Source organism: Rhinichthys klamathensis, unplaced genomic scaffold (genome assembly GCF_029890125.1).
Source record: "Rhinichthys klamathensis goyatoka isolate OS25496 unplaced genomic scaffold, OSU_Roscu_1.1 h1tg000514l_1, whole genome shotgun sequence".
Taxonomy (NCBI): domain Eukaryota; kingdom Metazoa; phylum Chordata; class Actinopteri; order Cypriniformes; family Leuciscidae; genus Rhinichthys; species Rhinichthys klamathensis.
The window spans coordinates 101,899-107,898 of record NW_026606994.1 but is presented as its reverse complement, the minus strand read 5'-3'; positions in this window follow the sequence as shown (position 1 = coordinate 107,898).

Genomic DNA, 6,000 nt, shown 5'->3' with positions numbered 1-6,000 from the left:
TATTAAAATAATTAATAAACTACGTGCTAAGAGTGTGACAACTCCTCCAAGCACAATACGCTGTTTATTCGACAGCTCTGACACCAAATATAGCCATAACTGGGTCTGGGTCTAGTGGTTTAAATGACATTTTTAACCCAACGTTTGGGTTTGTCCATATTTGACCCAAAATTGGGTTAAAACAACCAAGCATTGATTAGAGTGTAACTGAACATTAAACATTAACAGATGTTTCCCTTTAATCAAAAACACATAAAATAGCACTTAATTGCAATATTTCCTCTCCATTACCAGCCATGCAGCAAAGCATGCTGGGAACTAACAATGGTGTCTAAATAAAACGCGTGATTTTTTCCCCAAACCACTTCAGTGGAAATCCCACCCTGCAGCCGATTCTAAAGTTTTCATTGGTCATGTCAATCACTGTACTGATTGCCTACACCAAACACTGATCCCTAAACCTACACTGTAAACCCTAATGCTCAAAATAATTAATTGGTTTGAGTAGGACAAACTTAAATTAAACAAATTAGTTCAGTCAAATTAACTTTTATGAGTATTTAGCACTTTCTTTTTCTTTCAAGTTCACTGAACTGATATATTTTAAGTAAACTGAACTGTTTCATTGTTTTGAGTTTTATGAAATTATTTATTTTAATTTAGACGAACTTAAGTTTAACTGAAACAGCTGGGATGTCTATTTCCCAGCATGCTTTGCCGATGGCACTCGAAAGGGAGAGTAAATGCTAAAATTAAGTGTAATATAATGTTTTTTTTGTGTGTAAGATTAATGTTATGTGTGAGATTTAGTAGTGATTCATGTTTTGTTATGCTAATTTAGAAGAATTTCTGTTAATGTTGGCTTAAGGATAGTTACCATCATGGTGACAAGTGGTGCATGCAGCTTGATTTGAGAGCAAATACTTCATTTATATTGATGTCCTCATACAGCAAGTGTTTCTGTATAACATACTATTGCTAATATGTTAGCATTTACTATGTTAGCAGATTAGCTTTATAAAGCTAACTAAGTTCATACTAATAAAAGTATTTTGAGTTCTGCCAACTTATTTGGGTTTACAGTGTACTTCATAGATTTAAGTTATATTAACTGAATGGAATTAGTACTATTAACTTTATTTACCCAAGTTATCTTAACAATAAGTTATTGAGTTACTTGAACACAAATCAAATCTTTTTTTAAGCTTAAATTGTTTGAGTTAATAAACTTAAAGGATTTAAGGCAATCGGTTTCCTCAAACGGTTTGAGTTGAACTAACTCATCAGGTTTTACAGTGTACCCGTCACTGTAACCTAAACCAAGGAAATCGGCTGCAGGGCGGGATTTCCGCTGAAGTGGTTTGGGGGAAAAAATCACGCAAATAAAACCGCATAATTGGGCTAATTTTCTTAAAATAAATTGGTAGCCCTTTTTCCTTAATTTTATCAGCTTAATCGGTTCCTCAATTCAAGCCTCACAATTGTGTATGTTTCCTTAAAAAAAATTAGGAAAATGTATCTCTTGGTTTTATTAGTGAAATGTTCTCAATATTTTCTATACAACACTGAACCACAATTTTCTTAATAAAATATACACAATATTTTAAATTATCACCTTCGTTTTTTTAATGAAAATTACAAGACCCATGATTCATTTTTTACAGTGTATGGTTCACACATGAGATGTTTTGAAATATCGGTGTTATAAAGCCATAGCCGGAGGCCAGTGGTCCAGACAGTGGCACACCTGCTATTGCTGCTGTAAAAACACTGAGAGCGATGACAGCTTTCCAATAGATGTGACGCTGAATAGACCCAGGAGCGCTGGGAGAATTAACCCATTACAGTCAAATTTTCCATATAGAGATATGAAATAAAGCAGCACTGGAGAGTTGCAACCCAAAACATGTTTCCCATGCACTGCATTTAAAGATTTCAGGATTGAACTGAAATCAAAATTTGGTTAAAGCTGCAGTGCGTAGTTTCTCCTCTTTGTCGCCATCTCTGTTCGAAATCTGCAATTGCAGTCATTCGCGGAATTATCAACTTTACGTGAGTTGTGCCTCGGCGCGGCACAGCGCGGATGAACACAGTGTTTGAGGAGAGTGTGTGTCTGTCAGTCGCCGCCGGTGTCGATACTGGCATTCGCAATCACAGATTATACTTTTTGGATGTATGACCAACATAATAATTTTCACCCTGAAATGTAATCTGAACAAGTAACATCCACTTTTGTTCTGGCCAACTGAGGGGGAAAAAAGCATTGCAGTAAATCGCGGTGATTAAATCTAACGATCACACGTCAAACTGTGCAAATTATACTTTGTTCTCAAATTGTTATGACTACATTTAAAGGAACACTCCGACTTTTTGAGATGGTCCTCACTGCAGAACATGAAATCCACGGGGAGGAGTCGGATCCAGATCCAACTCCTCCCACCTTACATATACCTAAACCTACCCATCTCCACCCCCTATTCCCTAAACCCACCCCTAATCCCTAACCCCACCCCTATTCCTTCCCATCTCCGCCCCCTGATCCCTAAACCCACCCCTAATCCCTAACCCCACCCCTATTCCTTCCCATCTCCGCCCCCTGATCCCTAAACCCACCCCTAATCCCTAACCCCACCCCTATTCCTTCCCATCTCCGCCCCCTGATCCCTAAACCCACCCCTAATCCCTAACCCCACCCCTATTCCTTCCCATCTCCGCACCCTGATCCCTAAACCCACCCCTATTCCTTCCCATCTCCGCCCCCTGATCCCTAACCCCTACCTTATTCCTTCCCATCTCCGCCCCCTGATCCCTAAACCCACCCCTAACCCCACCCCTATTCCTTCCCATCTCCGCACCCTGATCCCTAAACCCACCCCTAATCCCTAACCCCACCCCATTCCTTCCCATCTCCGCCCGCTGATCCCTAAACCCACCCCTATTCCTTCCCATCTCCGCCCCCTGATCCCTAAACCCACCCCTAATCCCTAACCCCACCCCTATTCCTTCCCATCTCCGCCCCCTGATCCCTAAACCCACCCCTAATCCCTAACCCCACCCCTATTCCTTCCCATCTCCGCCCCCTGATCCCTAAACCCACCCCTAATCCCTAACCCCACCCCTATTCCTTCCCATCTCCGCACCCTGATCCCTAAACCCACCCCTAATCCTTAACCCCACCCCTATTCCTTCCCATCTCCGCCCGCTGATCCCTAAACCCACCCCTAATCCCTAACCCCACCCCTATTCCTACCCATCTCCACCCCTTGGATCTTGATCCGACTCCTCCCCGTGGATCTCATGTACTGCTTTGAGGTGCTACTGGACTTTTTGGGACTTTAGCCTATTCACCTTATCCCCCAGAGTTAGATAAGTCCATACATACCTTTTTCATCTCCGTGCGTGCTGTAAGTCTGTCTGACGCACCCACCGCTAGCCTAGCTTAGCACAAAGACTGGATGTAAATGGTTGCAGCTAGCATACTAATCCAAATAAGTGACAAAATAACGCAAACATTTTCCTATTTACATGTTGTGATTTGTATAGTCACAGAGTGTACAAAGCGCATCTCAGGTGCTGCGGTTATCACTCTGCCCAACTAGCAGTGCTTCGCCTTCTGAGAATATAGTTCCCGGTATTTATACGGTTAAAATATGTCTGTGTCTCATGTGGCTTTGTTTTTTGTACACTCTGTGACTATACAAATCACAACATGTAAATAGGAAAATGTTTGCGTTATTTTGTCACTTATTTGGATTAGTATGCTAGCTGCAACCATTTACATCCAGTCTTATGGCGTTATTATCCTGTCAAATGTCGAGAGCGCATTATTGTAGCGCGAAAGTACATTAATATTATGCGCGAGCGTGAATCTCTCTGCTCGCGCGCGGAATATGATGTGCCGAGCGTGAATGTCTCTGCTCGCGCTCTCAGATACACTTCTCTTGTAAGAATTCTCTCTCTGGGCTGAGTGGGCTCGCTGCCTCGCTCAGAGAATATGCCTGCACTTAAAACGTGTTCAGTGCAATCGCGAATTGCTCCTCTTCCCCAGCTAACAATTTTAGGTTATAAGAACGTTTTCATAACGTTCCCATTAAGTTATAAAAACGTTATTTCTAAATGTTCTAGGGAATTTCAAAAAGTCCAGTTTTTTAGACGTTGTATTAATGTTATTTCTTGGTTATAAGACCGTTCAATTCTCCCGTTATGTAAACGTTGTATTAATGTTATTTCCTGGTTATAATAACGTTAGAACGTTCAATTCTCCCTTTATATAAACGTTGTATTAACATTCTTGCTTGGTTATAAGAAGTTATTTAAACGTTCAATTCTCCCATTATATAAACGTTCTCTTAATGTTTTTCTAAGATAATGAAAAATGTTTCATTCATAACAAGGTAGCCTATATAATAGGCCTATATGAAGAACCTAAAACAAGAACTTTCAGATTTTAAAATTAAGACAAAAATAAATAAAAAAGACCCATGAATCATGTCTATAATATGTGTAATGTAGTCCACTGAAGTCGAGTTGAATTGAACCCAAGTAGGCCTATAGTTTATTCCAATAAACCGATTTGGGTTGAAGTGACCATATGAAATTAACATGAACATAAACTTGGACATTGTTGTAAAAATGAGCTATATAAATTAAATGAACTTTAACTTGTGAATGTCATTGGTTGTTTTTGGTCATAATCCTTGTCCTTGTGTTCCCATTGTCTCTTGTCTTTGTTCCCTGTACCATTGTTGGTGATTCTATGTTTAGTCCAAGTTTATGTTCATGTTAATTTCATATTGTCACTTCAACCCAAATCGGTTTACTGGAATAAACTATAGGCCTACTTCGGTTCAATTCAACTCGACTTCAGTGGACTACATTACACATATTATAGACATGATTCATGGGTCTTTTTTATTTATTTTTGTCTTAATTTTAAAATCTGAAAGTTCTTGTTTTAGGTTCTTCATATAGGCCTATTATATAGGCTACCTTGTTATGAATGAAACGTTTTTCATTATCTTAGAAAAACATTAAGAGAACGTTTATATAATGGGAGAATTGAACGTTTGAATAACGTTCTTATAACCAAACAAGAATGTTAATACAACGTAGGGAGAATTGAACGTTCTAACGTTATTATAACCAGGAAATAACATTAATACAACGTTTACATAACGGGAGAATTGAACTTTCTTATAACCAAGAAATAACGTTAATACAACGTCTAAAAAACTGGACTTTTTGAAATTCCCTAGAACATTCAGAAATAACGTTTTTATAACTTAATGGGAACGTTATGAAAACGTTCTTATAACCTAAAATTGTTAGCTGGGGAAGAGGAGCGATTCGCGATTGCACTGAACACGTTTTAAGTGCAGGCATATTCTCTGAGCGAGGCAGCGAGCCCACTCAGCCCAGAGAGAGAATTCTTACAAGAGAAGTGTAGCTGAGAGCGCGCACCCAGTTCCCGCGCGCGAGCAGAGAGATTCGCGCTCGGCACATCATATTCCGCGCGCGAGCAGAGAGATTCACGCTCGGCACATCATATTCCGCGCGCGAGCAGAGAGATTCACGCTCGGCACATCATATTCCGCGCGCGAGCAGAGAGATTCGCGCTCGGCACATCATATTCCGCGCGCGAGCAGAGAGATTCACGCTCGGCACATCATATTCCGCGCGCGAGCAGAGAGATTCACGCTCGCGCATAATATTAATGTACTTTCGCGCTACAATAATGCGCTCTCGACATTTGATAGGTTAATAACGCCATACAGTCTTTGTGCTAAGCTAGGCTAGCGGTGGGTGCGTCAAACAGACTTATAGCGCGCACGGAGATGAAAAAGGTATGTATGGACTTATCTAACTCTGGGGGATAAGGTGAATAGGCTAAAGTCCCAAAAAGTTGGAGTGTTCCTTTAAATGTGTAGTAACTACAGGGATACCTGTAGTTCAGTTTACATTTCTGTGCAGTCTAATTTCTAATTGTCATCCCAACAAATG